Source organism: Rousettus aegyptiacus, unplaced genomic scaffold (genome assembly GCF_014176215.1).
Source record: "Rousettus aegyptiacus isolate mRouAeg1 unplaced genomic scaffold, mRouAeg1.p scaffold_m13_p_2, whole genome shotgun sequence".
Lineage (NCBI taxonomy): Eukaryota > Metazoa > Chordata > Mammalia > Chiroptera > Pteropodidae > Rousettus > Rousettus aegyptiacus.
This window is the reverse complement of record NW_023416295.1, coordinates 14,277,334-14,293,981: the sequence shown is the minus strand read 5'-3', so window position 1 is coordinate 14,293,981 and position 16,648 is coordinate 14,277,334. Positions and strand designations below refer to the sequence as shown.

At 46.3% G+C, this 16,648-nt stretch overlaps 1 long non-coding RNA gene across 4 annotated transcripts; it reads left to right on the top strand.

Annotated features, from left to right (window-relative positions):
- Positions 1-42: 42 nt before the first annotated feature.
- Positions 43-7,381, top strand: LOC107516789. Of its 4 annotated transcripts, XR_004955860.1 has the most exons (5): positions 704-747; positions 899-976; positions 1,526-1,688; positions 5,073-5,161; positions 5,275-7,381. It is a non-coding gene; the product is annotated as an uncharacterized LOC107516789 (long non-coding RNA). The 4 variants fall into 4 exon arrangements; XR_004955859.1 differs by lacking the exon at positions 704-747 and adding an exon at positions 43-166 and having other exon boundaries at positions 5,073-7,381; XR_004955861.1 differs by having other exon boundaries at positions 1,598-1,688; positions 5,073-7,381.
- The last annotated feature ends 9,267 nt before the right edge of the window (positions 7,382-16,648 follow it).

Genomic DNA, 16,648 nt, shown 5'->3' with positions numbered 1-16,648 from the left:
GGAATCCTGATGTTTGGTCTCCGGCTGCCTCCTGGGTCCCTGAGGACTAGCAGGAAGGACCCTACTGTGGGGGAGGTGGCTTGGAGCATTGTGGGGCACAAGACTAGGAGAGGGTGGGCTCTGAGTCCTGGGTTCCTCCTCCAAGGGCCTCTCTCATCCATGTCAGGTACTAAAGGAGGGAAAATGGGGGTGGGTTGAGCTTAACTTTTTTCCTTGTACAGACTTCAGTCGTGGGTGGTGCTGGAGTTAGAAAGGGCAAGTCGCAGCCATCTAGGAGGCTGGGGGCAAGGGGTTTGTGGGTGGTCCCAGCAGAGTGACCAACATATGTCCCTGTTTGAGTTCCAAGAGCCTGTCCCTCTCTCTGATGGGGGAGTGGGTGATTTGGGCAGATGGGGAGCTATGATGCTCACCTCGAAGTGGTGTGGTGAGCTAGAGGGTACCAGGCCTACACTTGTCCGCAGGATGGGATGTACTGTTTCTACTTGTGGTTTTGAGGTGTGTCCAGGTTTGCAGGAGCCGCAGTCCCCCCATCCTGCTGTGTGTGCTGTCCCTACATCTTCTGGTGCCAACAGGATCGCAGTCCTGTTCTGGTGGCTGCCCATCCCCCTCCCTTGGCATTCCTGGGGCCTGAGTCAGTGTCCCAATCAGGAATGCTGACCCAGCTGCTCTGGTTCCTCTCTGCCCCTCCCTTCCCCTCTTCCTTTCGGGCTCTTCCATTTCAGTCTCCAGCCCTGGGGTGGACACTCGGTAATGGATTACTGGATTTCTCGCTGAATTTATTGAACGTATTTCGGGTCATCCCGCAAAGCTCCTGGGGGAGAACAGAGCGGGAGAGAGCTTTGCCTATCCATGTGTGTCTTGGATAGTACAGGGGGTGAATGCAGCTCTCTTTCCACAGGATCCGTGTGGCCTGTTCCTGTCTGGTCTCAGATGATGAAACTTCTAAGGCACAGCTAATGGGACACCTCAAATGGTGGTAAGATCGAGTGGAGGTGTGTGATGTATCGGACCTGGAAAAACCCCACCCCCATTTGCTCTGGGCCACCTTCACAGCCAAGCCAGAGACAGAATAGACTCAGCTCACACAATTGCCTTCTCCTGCGAGACTCCATTCTCCCCTCTACTTCAGACATGGCCCACCTACACGGCCAGTAGCAGGGGCACCTTTTAAGAAAGTCTCCCCCTGATTACATCGCCCTCACTGCACTGGTCTGATAGTGAATGTTCTGTGTACACACCTCAGTGTACACTGGCCTGGCATTTATCTAACTATTCGCATATAAATATCTTTTAAGTAAACAGCGGGCACCTTGATCAAATCTGTTGACTAGATGTGATGAAAACCTGTTTTGGTGGTGTCAGATGGACCTATTAAAATTTATGTTCTGCTGTTTGCTTGCTATATAACCTTGGCAAACATTGTTTTTTCCGAGCCTGTTTACATAAATGTAAACTGAGGATAAAGCATGTGGTGGCAGAGACTGCCCCTTGCCTCTTGATATCTATTTTTCTCTTCTTCCTTTAGTAATGAAGTTACTTGAATGGTAGCTGGAGTGGCTGCCTATCATAAAGACAAATTCCCCAGCCTTCCTTGCAGCTAAATATGGACTTGTCACTAAATTTGGCCAATGAATGTGAGTAGAAGTGATATGAGCAGCTTCCAGGTCACGCCTTAAAAGAAAAAAATCGTAAGTTCCTCTCTTCCTTTCCCCTTCTGTTGACTGCAATGCTAGTGTGATGGTAAGAGATAGAGCAGCTATCTTGTAATCAAGATGAAAGAAGCTCGTTAAGGGTTTCAGAGTCACCTTACTAGATGTGGGCTGTCTATAGACTTCTTTAAGAGAGAGAGAGATTTTGTTTGAGTCATTCTTAAACTGGGTCTTCATTACAACAACCAACATGGATCCTAACTAACATAGAAAGTGGTACCTGAAAGCGGAAAGGCTTTAAAAGCCTAAAACAAGTGGCATTGGTTTAGAGACTGGACAGCAGATGATAGCAAAGAAAAATATCATATACCAATAAACTGGCCACCATTGTTATATAACAGCGAAATATATGACATGTCTGTCATCTATGATGCCTTGAAAAGTAAAGCACATGCTAACAGAACCTATAAACACTCAAGGAAACAGGATGGAAACACTCGGATTGTTGGTGTGTACTGGCTGTTGCTCGCTGCTATTAGCAAAATCCAGCAAGATGCACTCAGGCTAATTACAAGAGGTAGTTTGGAAGAAGTAGGCATAGCGAGGGGTGAGCCTATGGTTCCAAACCTTTCTCAAGCACACCCTGTTCAGCAAAGCGTGGGAGTCCGCCCAGTGGGCAGAATAAGGGAGTTAGTTCCCTTCACAGCCACAGTTATTTTTTCCAGATGGTCTCAAGATAGCTAACTCCAGTTAGAGAAAGAATAAGAATATTCTACATCAACTCCGGAGTATTCAGGCATAGATGTTATGTCTGTATGAGACCACTGGCCGTGGTTACTCAAGTGTAGAATCAGTCAGAAGACTTCTAAGATTTTGAGGGTATTGTATTGTATTGTATTGTATTGTATTGTATTGTATTGTATTGTTTTGTTTTGTTTTGTTTTGTTTTGTTTTGTTTTGTTTTGTTTTGTTTTGTTTTGTATTGGCAAAGAAACCATAAACCTGGTCAGCAAAGCCTAGTTTGACGCCCTGCCCCCCACCCTCAGTTAGTCTCATTCCCCCAAATCTGCACCAGCAGGAAGAGGGCTGTGAAAATTGTAAGGTCTACCAGAAGGTGGGCATGTTCTCCAATGCAGCCGCGGAGGACGCTGGTAAGAAAAAACACGAGGCCGCAGAAGAGAGTAGAAAGAGGAGACCCTCCCAGGGAGCGGAAGCAGGGGTGGCCAGATGAACTGCCCAAGAACTTACCCTACTGTGGGGAAGTAGCTTTGCAATTCTGGCCCAACTGGATTTAGTATCTGTTAAGATTTAGTGACTGCTGGTTGTTTGCCATTCTTTCCTGTTCTGAGTAGATGTTTTAAGTTTATCCTGTTCTTCCTCCACTGTTGTCTATGGGGAATGAGAGAGCTAGATTACCTGCCTTTTGGTTGACAAGTCACCGGGCCGTGAGGACCTCATCCATGCCTGGTCCCCTCAGGGATCCTGGGCTCTGCACTGGTGCTGTGTCTGGTTGGAACACTGCCTTGCCTCCCCTTGAGGGGTGCTGAATGTGCTCTGTGTAAGGGGATGAACAGATGTTGGGCTCTGGCAGAGCAGTATCTTCTTCTTCTGCTAGTAAATCCCCACAATTTTAGCTAGAAGCAAGATTATATTTCCCAGCTTATTTAGGAGGTACGATGGCCACGTGACTCAGCTTGGCCAATGGGATCTGAGCAGCAATGTTATATGCAACATTTAAGGGCGCATTTAGAAAGAAAGGCTTGATTTCTCCCTTCCTACTGAATAGAATTATGATAGGGCGGTGGGAACTGGAGCAGCTATTTGAACCTAATGGTGGAAGACCTAGGTTGAACATGATAGACTCTCTCCACTCCCATGCTGGTCTGCTCACCTCTGGACAGTGATGTTATAAGGAAAAATAAACTTTCTTGTTTAAGCCACTGACGAATGGAACCTTTGCTACAGCAGCCGAGCCTCCCTCTAACCAATGCATTTACGCTGCAGGATGGAGGCAGGTTAGAAATTACAAAGGTGTCTGATGAAGCTTCGCAGTTATGCAATGCTTAATATCTACCAGGCTCTGTAAAACATGCTGTGTACCGTATCCCATGTCATCCCTCACAGTCCTATGTAGTAAACGCTTTTATTATTATAATTTTGCCCATGAGAAAATCAGGCCACAAAAAGATTAGGTAACTTGATTAAAATCTCAGAGCTAATGAGATGGAGCCAAGGCAAACCCAGTGTTTCTGGACCCCAACGTCACACTCTCAACCACTAAGCTTAATGTAGATAAAGCTCAAGCCTGGCCTATAATATATGCCCAGTAAGTGGTTACTACAATTATCACCTCACCATCCGCTTCTAGTCCCCTTGGACTTCAAGCTACGAGAGTCTCTGCAGGCAGGCAGGCATGGGGAGGAGGGTGCGTGTCACTGGTCATTTCAAGGAGGCATCAAGGGTCAGATAGAGCTGTGCTCCAACTGGGAGCAGACACCAGCACTGCTCAACACTAAAATCAGCAATTTTCCAGTCGTAAAAAATGAGCTCTCTGCCCTGTCCCAGCTCGCTGCCTCTCAGAGCTCCCGCACCTGCTCTTGCTGCCATCCTACCCCACCCACCCATTTTGGAAGCGCAAATGAACAGAAGGTACTGGCTTTGGTTGGGAAACAAATACTCCATGGGTGTTTGGTTTTCGTCTCTGATCATGGTATTATATTTCTTGAAACCCTATTTCTTGCCTTGCTCTCAAAACTGGGTGTAGTAAGGACACTGCACCCTGACCCTAGGGTGAATTTGGCTGCCATCTATGGATAGCTTATTTGTCTAGGACATGGGGTTGAGATTCTGTTTAAATGTTATTTTTATATTAGAGAAAGAAAAACAGCTCGAGGAGGCCAAGGGAGTAGCCCAGAGGAGGCCCATTACTGACAGGTCACAAACGAGGTCCCCTGTGCCAGAGTGGTGGGGAGGCTGTGAAGGCGGCCTTCATGTTGGTCACCCGCACACCCAGCTCCATCCTGTCTGCGCGTGGCTGAAACCAAGCAGCATCTATGCCAATGTCCCAAGGAGCTGGGCAGACCCAGCCACTCGTTCATGCAATTTAGTCTGCCCCATGTTGCTGAGCCATGGGAGATCGAAGTGGACAGGCGGTGCTTCTGTCTACCCAGAATCCATTTTACCCCCTTTTGGCCACCCCAAGTTTTCCTTCAGGGAACAACAATTCCTCTGATCTCAGATCACATGGTTTTCAAAGGGGCTTAACTGTGGATTTTAGGGAGTATGTCTCTGATTCGGACTTAGCCAATCAGCATATCATATTCCCCTGGCCATGTAAGGAGGGCATTGACCTAATTAGTCCCATGGTAGTGAATATTGGGACCTTTCTGGGGGCCAGTGGAAATCCTTTCTCATTGGATTTAGAGCTGTGATGGTGTGTGAATATTCTGCTACCATGAGCATGGAGCTGCCTGAGAATGAAGACAAAACACAGAGCTAAAGACCACAATATGGTAAGAAAGACCAGGTCCTCACGACAGTCACCAAGCTCCAGATCCAACCTGAAGACCTACCCCTGAGTTTTCCAGTTACATTAACCAACAGAATCTGTTTTTGTTCAACACAGTTTGAAATGAGTCTTCCGACATCTGCAGTTGAAAGAGTTCTGATACCAGAGTTAAAGAAACAAGACGTAGGCTTCTGGGGGTGGCGTTCAGCCACTGCCCTTTCCCAAGAGAAAGTGCATATTCGAAAAAGCAATTAGAATAAATGAAGGGGGCGTCAATGGGGATAAAAAGGTACTTAGAGAAAATACAGTAGAAGATGAGTTGGAATGGGACAAGGTTAATGCAGGAAAGCATTGGAAAGAAGGTGAGTTTGGATAGAGAAATAATAATCATGACAATGGCAATTATTTACCTTAACTATGGGCTGGGCACTGGGTTAAGCAGTTCACATATGTGGCGGGATAATATTTTGAAATACTAACCAAATTGAGAGGTACTTTCTTCTACCATACAGCCCTTTTCTCACTCAAGTTTAGAGTTTCCTTATTTATTGCCTCCGGGAAGAAACGATACGTGCAAAGAATGAAAAGCATCTTCTGGTTTTGAGTTTCAAAAGTGAGGTCTTCTGGGAGGAAAAGAAATAACTTTGGCCTAAACAAGAGATTTGGACGTTTTGGCAGGCTAGGCTATTTAGAAAGCACATTCCACTAAAAATCCCGAATAAAATATAAAGAGCATCTTTTTAAAAGCACTGAAAAGACAAGGTAGTAATGACTTACTTAGCCCAACTGAAAGAGAAATGGGCACACAGCAACGTTAGTGAGAAAAGAGTGGCTTCGCTCTAGAGCGCTTGCCAATTCTAACGAGAGCCATGGGAAGCGATGGGGCCCAGGACCCTTACAAGTTGGGAGTACAATGGAAAATCCCATCTATAAAAAGCTAGGATCTCAAAAGACGACACCCTCAGAGTAAGTGCAATCCATAGTAAACTACCCCTAATATCGATTTACAGTCAAGGTTGTCTTCGTCTGAGTGTTTCTGAGTGTGTCAAACCCTGAATTTGGCTTAAGGTGGTCCAAAGTCAGTAATGACCACAGATGCCGGACTGAAGCAAACATACATGTTCTCCGGAGAAAGTTACCTCCTCCAAATCCACAAATTATTCGAACAATATACAGGACAGGGTCGAAAATGATCAGATACACAAGGAAACTAGGAATCATGAGCAAGAGCCAGCAGAAAAGACAGCGGGACCAAATACCTACTCTCAAGGCCTGAATCTCTCAGCCTTACGTAAATACTTGGGAACTTTGACACAACCCCGGGGGAGCTGAGGAGATTGTGAATTAATTGAGATTGGATTTCTCAGCGGGCAGGCTGTATCAGTCAGGAGGATTTCAAGTAAAAGTAATAGAAAACAATTCAAATGGGTTTAAACAAGATGGAAATTTATTGATTCACTTTGGCAGGGCATCCAGGGCCAGGCTAGGCTTCCAGTTGATTTAAACCAGTAGCTCGTTATGTTTTCCTTTGATTCTCTTAGCTTGGCTTTCCTCCGGTGCCAGCTTCAAGTACTGAGGTAGGAGCAGCAATTCTGAGCTCCTTATTGGTACCCAAAGATACCCAGAAGAAGAAAGACCACCTTTTTCTGTACTTTCTTCTAAGAAAAAAAAAAAAAATCTTTCAAAAGCCCTTGGCAAATTTTTCTTTGTATCTCATTAGCCCAAACGGAGCCACACGTCGGGAGAATATGTTTGACATAGGCTAATCAGAGCTCATCCTTCACTGAGGTCAGTTCTCCCGATTGCACGGCTACTACGAAACTAGGAGAAATGGAGTGGGTATTGCAGAACAACCACAGATACGGCCCTCCCCTTTAGCCGCCCCGTGTCCGTATGTAACCTCCACACTACGTTACACCCAACTTCAGAAATGCCCATGCCTAATAAAATGCACTCAGACTCTTCTTTAAAAGGTACCACTCAAACGTCATCCAGTTCTGTATCCAGGTGCAAACCCAGGATCTCTGGGAGCTGTACAGGCTCCTCCGTCAAGTCAGTTCCGTGCACCTGGATTTAAAAGAAATCAGATAGAGAAATGAGGTGATCGTTTCTTATTCTGTGATCTTAGAAAACTCGGAGCCTGAGTGTCCTCTTGTATTAAATGATGTCTTCTATGCAGGATTGTGATACTGATTTAAAATAAAATATGACAAAAATAAACCAATGTGAGCTGCGTAGATTCATATCTCACCTGCTGATCCTAATAAATGTGCCACATTTGTAGCCGATATGCCAAAACCCAGGAGCTCAAAGTGATACCCCTTTGATTAGCCAAAAGACCTGTAATTTTCCCCTGGGACTAACTTCCTCCCCTCCAATTCTTTCTAGGACTTTGAGTATGTTCCATGCACACATAGCTGTCATAGCTGTCGTGCTGGGCTGCAGTCCCATTGCCTTGCTCTCCTCCGCACTTGCCATCCTTCCCTCCATGGGCTAAGGCCGCCCTACTACCCACACCACTGCCTGTGCCATTTCCTCACTCCTCTGACCACAGACTTCTGTGGCTTCTGTCTCCCCGCATTGGCCAACAGAAAATTTCCATCTACTTCTTCAGATCGGCTATTTCAAAAGCTGTTCCCACCGTCAAGCTGCCAGCCCCTAGTCGTACCCTTCCTTCCCTTGTATCAAAGAGACTTCTTTCCAGAGTCTCCAGGTGTGGAGCAGGGACTGGATGATTGTTGCGTGGAGCCTCACTTCTCACCGGACTCACAGCATCCTCCAAAGTCCTGGCCCTGCTGTCCAGTACCGGATTTCTTTCACACGCAAAGGCCTATTATAGGCCCATCAGAGCGCTGCGAGTGTTAATGCTCTCCCTCCTCCTCCTCCCCCAGTCTACCTTTTTCAGAAAATCCAAGTTTACCAGCTCCACCTGTTTAAAAGACAATAAGCCAAATTCAAGTTTACTCCTTCAGAGCCCCTAAGAACATTACAATTCAGGGGGACATTTGTCCTAAGAAGTCCTAGTTTACCCACAGGTTACAGGGGACCTTTGAGAAAAGTCTGGGCCTCAACAGAGCTCTTGCTCTGCCCAGCCAAGAGATGTTGCCACACTAGTTGTGTGGCTTTCAACAAATCATTTGCTTTCTGTGAGCCTTGAGTTCCACATCTCTAAAATGGCACCCGAGAGGGAAATTTATAGCGCTAAATACTTACATTAGAAAAAGGATGAAGAAGAAGATTACAATTTTTTTTTTCTTTTTTAGTAATATAGAAAGATATCCAGGACACATTGTTACATAGCATAAAAAAAAAGATGCAGAGCAGTGGACATAGTATGTCACCTTTTGTATAAGAAAAGGGAATTAGAAGATGCATTTGTATGGCTGGATTCTATACAAAGAAACACTGGCAGGGTAGATAAAACAATAGAAATGGTTACCCAGAAGATTCCTGACAGAGTTAAGTGCTGGGCCTCTCTGACTTCATCTCCTGCAAGCCCGCTTTCTTCCCATGCCTCCAGGCTAATAGCTTCTGCTGTCTTGAGTATAGACATTAGCAGAATTCTGTTTGCAGCTTAAGGAAATAAGGGAAGTATGCCTCAAAGATTTGTAGGAACCTTGTGACCAGACTCACATCAACCAGCCAATCTTGTTGATGGCGCCTAGATGTCTGCAGTGGTCAGTCACCTCTTGGCCCTTCTATCTCCCCTTCCCTTGACATAAAAGAAGCCTGAACTCTGTACTTTTGTAAGATAGATTTGAGGTACCACCAGGGCTTCCATCTTCTCAGTTGGCCCTTTCTGAATCAGTAAGCCTTGCCTTACTCCACACTCGGACATCTTGAGTTTTGGCCTTTTGAAGTGTCAGACGCATTAGTAACAGATCGGCAGACGATAGGCTGGGGGATGGGGAGGTAAGAGAGGGTAGATTGGAACAAAGTAAGATTTCCGTGCATATTTTGTTATATTGCCCTGATTTCTTCGTTAATGTGCTACCCATTCAAAATAACAAAACAGTTTTCATGTTTAAAAATGTAAAGTATAAAGATAAAAACAAACGAAAATGAGGCAGAATCTTCCCACCAGATAACCCCTGTTGACATTTAAAAATATCAATACATGCACATTGTTAAAAAAAAATTCCAAAGTGGTACACGAAGGAATGAACTTGAAAAGTTCATTCTTCCTTTCCCATTGTCCCAAAGGTAGCTCCTGTTAACGGTTTGTGTTTCCTTTCAGCAACTTGCCTATTTATAGGATTTACTGGGTGCACTGTACTTGTTTACTTCATGAACAGTATGTCTTGACTTCATCAGTATATGTAGTTTATATTTTATGGAAAGTAATCGCTATTGACGGACATTGAGGTTGTTTCTAGTTTTTTTGTTTATTTTGTTTGTTCGTTTAACTATTACCAGTAATATGCTAATGAGCTGTCTTGTTTAAATATCTTGACAAGACAAATCCATTCTGAACTTAGATGAGGTAAAAATGAGGCATTTGAGTCTTCTATAGAACATGATATTTTTCCATGATGCTACATTTCCCCTGCAAGTATTTAAAAACATTTTTTGTTAAGAGAGAAAGAGAGATGGAGAGAGAGAATATGAACGAGTCTAATCTTCAGCCCCCACCCAATGATGGAGGCCCCCAAGGGAAGGTTATGCTGGAATGAAATGCAGCCTTCAATGCCAGCCACTTGGTCTCTAATTGCTTTAGCCCAGAGATAGAAAATGCCTTGCCCAGAGCCAGGCTGAGACACAGCTCTCCCTGACCTTACACAGAGCTCGTTCTCTTGAGCAGTCCTGTGCCTCCAGTCAGTCCCAAGGGATTATCTCATCTCCGAAGTTGTCACTTTTCCCTGTCTCACTGTGGCTCTTTCTGGATGGTAGGAAGGTTGCTTTGAATCTGCTCCTTAGGGTCTGGCGCCTTCTGCTGGCCTTGAGGATTCACCACAATCGTTAAAGGTCTGCCCTACAGGCACTCACCTTAGTACTCATCCATTCCCACCCCCACTGTCATATGCGGAAACTGAAGCAGCACGTGGGGCAGGGACTTGCTTAAGAGCACAAAGCAAATCAGCTCCTCGGACCAGAACGTAGGCCCTTCTTCCAGCACTGTTTCCAGCACACTGTGGTTGGAAGGAATGAGGAAGACATAGGAGCTGTCAGACTGGACTCCCGGGCGGAGGGGCGGGGCAGGGTCTGCCTTCCACACACATCCCCCAGGAGTTCTCTGGAGCTCCCTATCAAGCTGGCGATTCCTGGATTAGAAGCAATGAATGCTTAGCTGTACTTGTCCTCTGCTGTGCTTTGTGGCAAATGGCCCTACTGCCCTCTCCGGCATGCTCCATTTCTCTCCTTAGAGCACGGATGGGTTTAGTAATGCTCTTGGATAGGCCAGGCTTCCCCAAAAGCTGTCATTTGCGGGCCCTCGCATGGATTTTGCCATTTTCATGTACCACCCAGGCTGTAATTTACCGAATCCTTTTCTTTAGATTGTCTTATTTTAAACTCGAAGTTCCAAGGAAATGCATCACCTTCCCCTGGTAGATGCATCTGCTTCCCTCGGAATTGTCTTGGAGTCCTCGTTGTCTTCGTTTAGTGCAGACAGACTTGATCTTCACCCTGAATTCCTCACTTAGAAAAACAATCGTCGCTAAGGAATGAGAACCTCATATCTTTCAGGTACTGATTTTGTATGTCTTCATGATATTATTCAATCCTCATTATAGCTCTATGAGATGAGTATTCTCATCCTCATGGGAAATTGAAGCATCGACAGGCTAGTTACTTGCCTGAGGTCCCACAGTTGGTAAATGGTTGAGCAGAATTTAATCTCACTCTATATCCAAAGCCAAATTATGTGACCTTGCTTGTCTTTCAAAAGTAACAGTAAAATTATGGAAAGCGTTGGTTACGAGATAATGAATGGGGCAGCATCTGTGCTATGGAGGGACTCGTTGTGCAGGAGAAAGACAGACAGTGGACATGTGAGTATAGTCAGGCAGACCGTGTTGTGACACAGGCATGAACGAGATGAGATATTCCAGCATATGGGAATATAGAAAGATCAGAGAACGTATGGGCCATAAGTCCAGGGGACTGAGGAGAAGATGGAGTAAATAAGAGGGGCATTCCAAGTCCTGCCTTCCTGATACACTGGGGAATATCATTGGCCCTAATGTGTGCCCTGCGTCCTGATCACTTACATGCCATCCCGTAACATTTTTCTCCATGGGAGCCCTTCTTGGTGGGGTGGTTCTCCCTGGGGCTTTCTCGGGGGGTGGAGCTGGGCCACTGTGAGGCAGATGGAGGAGGACGATAGTAAGGGAATAAACTGAACTGCTAGCTCTACCATTTGATGCATCTTATCTTGGCCTCAGTTCCCCCATCTGCAAAATATCCCATTGTCAACATGGAGATGCACTGCCCAGGCTCCCTTCATGGAAGGACTTGCTGCCCACAATAGAGAGTAGGGTCAGCAGACAGCGGTCAGCTGTCAGCTCCTTCAGGGTCAGCATCAGAGACACATTCTGCTCTTCTTGGGGCTGCCCACATATCTGGTGACAAAGTGAAGTAAGGGTGTAAAGACTCAGCCACTTCAACCCAGAAAGGGACATTGGTGGGCAAAGCTCTCTCCAGAGCTCAAGGATCCCGTGTCAACGGAAGCTTTGCTGAACCTGCGTTGCCATTCCACTTCTCTCTCTCTCTCTGCCTAATCCTGCTACGATCCCCTTCCTTTCATGGCTGTTGATTCCAAACATACCCCTTGGACCTCAAACTCCATCTCGGCATCTGCTTCTGGAAAACCCAATCTGTGGCATACCCATTTTAGGTGCAAAAGAAGCACGCCACCAGTTTTGAAGAAAAGATGCTGGGTACAAACCCAAAATGTGAGAATTATCCAGCTCATTGGAACTTACCTTCTGGCCAGTCCTAGATTCACTTTTGGTGGAGGTACTGAAGGCAGTAGGAAGGTCAGGCTGTGGGCTTCGGTGACAGCCTCACTGCATGATCTGGCCCTCATAGAACAACTTGAAGACATAAGAGCCAAGGGACAATTGAAAGGGGTGCGGAGAGAGAAGAATGGCACCAAGGATGATGGCTGGTATCCCACCACGGAGGATGATGGCCGATATCTCCGGCGCTGCACTGTTTTCATTTAGGGGCCCCACAGACATGTAGTGAATGAGTGTTATCTGCGAGATCTAGTGCTAGGAGACAGAAAGTTTTGGAGAAAAGCCTCAGGGAACATCTCAGACCCTGACTGTCCCGAAGGGACATTCTTCAGCCCTATGGGCTTTGGACATTTTCCCACTCAGTTCCCTATTTATTTTATTTCCTTTTATTAAATAACTGAAATTTTGCTAATAAAAACAAGTTTCAACCAAAGAGCAAAAAAAAAAAAAAAAAAAAAGGAAAAAAATCAAAATGCTTCTTTGTCATTGAAGAATATCAACTACATCTAAGATTTGTAAATCTTATTCAGCTCTTATTGCTGCATGCACTGTTTCTATTTCATAGTCTGTATAATAAAAATAACATTTTGGGTACTCTTTTCATCACTCGGCATTGGTTTATAGAGACTGTTTTCTGTTTGAATATAATGAACATTTTTGTCATTTTAATAGTGGCACAATATTCTGTTGTGTGGTCAAATCATACCTGATTTAACTATACCCTACTGCTAGCTAAGCATTGTATAAATTTCTAGCTCTTCACTAATATATAAAATGCATTTATAATCATATTTGCATGCATATAGTATGTTATTTTGTTTCTCTTAAGTAGCTTACACTGTGTATCACTCCCGGAAGGAAAATCACACAAAGTATATGACCAAACCCTCCAGAAAGTGTAGTCAAATTTATAGTGCCACTAGCAATGCACAAGTGTTTCTCCTCACCTCTGCCAGTTTTGAGTTTTATGCCTTCTAAAACTTGGTTGTTAATTTAACAGGTTGGTGTTCTTCTTGTTCTTATTTTTAATTTGCATTTCTCTTACGGAGACAACCTTTCAGAAAGTATTTTCTCTTAAGGAACAGTGTCCCATCTTGCCAGGAGATGGCGCTGTGACTCTGTGCTTCGGCTACCCTAGAAGGAGACTGTGCGTTGTGTGTATTCACTAGGAGAGAAGATGTTCTGAAATCTAGGGACCCCAATTTTCCACCTGAGTTCAAAAGACCTGGTTTTGGTGAGGAGGTGCCCACACCTGCTCGGTTTGTCTTGCCCTTCCTGGCAGCATATCTTTCACTCTCTCAAAGTTCAACAGAACTTTGAAGTGTCCGCTGCAGGCCAGACATAGTTCGCACTCTCTAAAAAACTCATAAGAAGGTGGGGGGTGGGGGGCGATATACAAATCAACTCTAAAGGCTCTATAAAACACATTCAAAATGCTATGGTTTATTGGGAATTGGAGAGATTGCTTTGAACTCTAAGTATGTGGGATCTTGGAGAAAGTGGGAGCTGAGCTGGGTGGGCCGGCTGGGGAGTGGAGTCAGGTGAGCAGAGTGTAGGGGGTGCAGATTGGGAACCAGGTTTTGCGGGCCTGACCAAGAGCCACTATGAGCCTGGAGCTCAGGTGAAGACAAAACAAAAGATGAGGCTGGGATGACAAAGAGACAAACTGTGTTGGGATGAACTTGATTTTGTAAATAAAGATGCGTCAATAGAAGAAGTCTTAAAGCAAGAAAATGGTGCACGCCCCCCTGAGCAGTCTCGACCAGGGGCTTGGCTAAATTACACCCTACACCAAGATGAGCTCCCCTCTGAGCTCCAGACCCATATAGCCAACTGCCTATTCGACAGCTCTTGTTAGTGTTTCAAAAGCATCTTTAATTCATGTCCTAACCTTGCCTAATGCTGGCCCTCTTCCAGTGTTCCTCAGCTGAGTAGACACACCATTCATCCTTTTAGGTCAGTTAAAAAATCCCAGAGGCCGCCTCCCTCTTCCTGACCCCCATTTCCAACCTCTCCCCAAGTCCACTCAACCATACTTCCTCCACACCAGCCAGAACTGTCTGCTGCTTTTCATTTCCTCTCCCATTCACCCAGGCTGAAGCTACGATGGCTTTTCACCTGGGCCATTGTGGAGCCTCCTAACTGGTCTTCCTGCTCCCACTCTGGCTCCCCTCCAATTCCCTCTGCACGCTGTGGCCAGAACTATTTTTTCAAAACGTGGAACTGACCGTGCCACTCATCGTCCCAGTAAAATCTCCACGCTGGCTTCCAATTGCTTTTTAAAACAAAACAAAACAAAAAAACAAAAACACACACACACAACCCTTTGATTAAGATGATACAGGAAAGAGCACAGAACAGATGTGCAACTGAAGAGCCTTGAAACCACCTGCCCTGAAAGGAGACAGAACCTTGCTAGCCATCCCACTCCATGTGCCCAAGACAGAACTGCCTCCCCTGCCACCCCCGGGGCAGGTGCTATCCTGACTTTTATGATAAACATCTACTTATTTTTGTCATCCAAACATGCATCTCTAAATACTATAGTTTATCTTTGCCCGTTTTGTCTTTTTATTTATACGTCTGTTAGTTCTCCTTTAATCTAGAAGTCCCCCTCCCCACATCTTTTTCTTCCCTCTTGCAATGTATGTGTCTTGTAAAATTCCCATTGCTTTCAAAAGAAGAAAATTCCCATCCATGCCTGTAAGGCTTTAGATGGTCTGATCACCCAAATACCTCCAGGCGCATCTCCCACGCTGCTGCTTGTAACTCTCCTTTCAACCCCATGCTGACCTTGATTCAGTGCCCACAAGCCTTGTCCACATCCCCACAGGGCTTTTACAAAGGCTGTTCCCTCTGTCTGAAATGCTTTTCCTTTCCTGTGGCTCCCAGCTAACCCCAGCTTAGTTTTATATCTCAGTGGGAGTGTTCCCTTCTCAGAGAAGCCTTCTCCAGGACTTGGCCAGCTCCGCCCCACCAGAGCCTCTCACAGCCCCCTCCCTTCTCCAGAGCACGGGTCAAGGTTGCTGTTTTCCCTTTTGTTTATGAGATGATAAGATCAATGACCATCAGCTCCAGGATGGTCACCATTGTTTCTCCACTATCTATCTGCAAGGTGCCTGGCACATAGTAGGCGTTCAATGAAAAACGTGTTGACTGCTGCTCAGGGAGAGAGAACTGGCAGGTACCAACATGATTGGGGGAAGTGGATGGAGGGAGCCCGAATTCCCTCAGAGGTGAGCAATGACACAGTGGGGGATAGGTGATATCCTCTGGAGAAGAATGGAGCAGGGAGAAGAGGGTAGAGGCTACCCCAGAACACCTGAGGCCATGCCAGGGTCCTTCTGCCTACCCCGCCATCTGTAAGGCGGGAGCCAGGCCTGGACTGGGATGGCTGGAGAGGCCCCTGGGTCCTACCACTCCCACTTAGGGACTGGGGCTGAGCTAAGTGGAAACAAATGTTCCCTGGCTTTTCCCAGTCCAGTCCCGGTGGGCCAGCAGCCCCTCCCTCTCCTCCGTCTCTCCCTGCCCCCTCGTTTGAGCTCTCCCCACACTCCTCATCCCTGTTCTTTCTCCCTTTGACTGATGGGGTGATTGGAAGGTTGGGGGCATGGGTAGGGTTGAGAGATGCGGAAGCTGGCAGGTGGGCTCTATGGGGAACTGGGACCTGGGGTGGGCGTTCCCTTACACGAAGGCCCAGAGAGAGTCTCAGGAAACTTGACCTGCAAGGTAGGGACAAGGCTGGTTAATGCTGGGACCTTAGAGTTCCCACCCTCTCAGCTGGGAAAGCACATTCTTGAGACTTCAGGTGGACTGGGAAGAGTTAAAGCAGAGGGATCTGATATACAGAAGGGAGACAAAAGTGACTCTTTTTTTCTTTTTCCTTCCCTCCATCTCTCTAGAGGGTTGGCTTGTCCTCCCTCTGTTCTTCTGGGACCCGGAGACCCAGGGCCCTTAGGAATCGTCAAGTCCTGCCACTATCCTGAAGGACTCAGAGTTAGGTCCCTTTGCTGGGGAAGGAGGGAGGGAGGGCAGTGGGGAGGGAGGGAGAGGGGAAGGTTATTGGGAGGGGAAGGGTCACAGGCCCAAATTCCTGGGCTCCTGCAGCTTCAGTCATTCTGAGAAACAAAGAAACAGAAAAAACTGACTTAGAGACAGACATAAATAGAGACCGAACTGTGGAGATGGGAGAGACGCACAGAAAGACAGTGAGAGAGAATCCGACAGAGACAGAGGGCTCTGCTCGCGCCTGCAGCGATTCCGATGTTATCTTTCTCCAGCTGCCTCTCTCCCCCTCCTGCAGTCCCCACCTCTGCCCCTCCTTCCTCTCCAACCCCACAGCCAGACACCCATGTCTCTCTTTCTCATCTCACTATGAGCCAGGGCCTAGAAGTGGAGTTAACAGATTCTCAGGACTTAAGGCAGAGTGATGGGGAAAGAGTGGAGGGGACCCGGTGCCTAGAGGACAGAGAGAGGGGGGTCAAAGTGGCATCTCTCCATTCGAGTTGCTCATATCTGGGCTGCTGTCAATC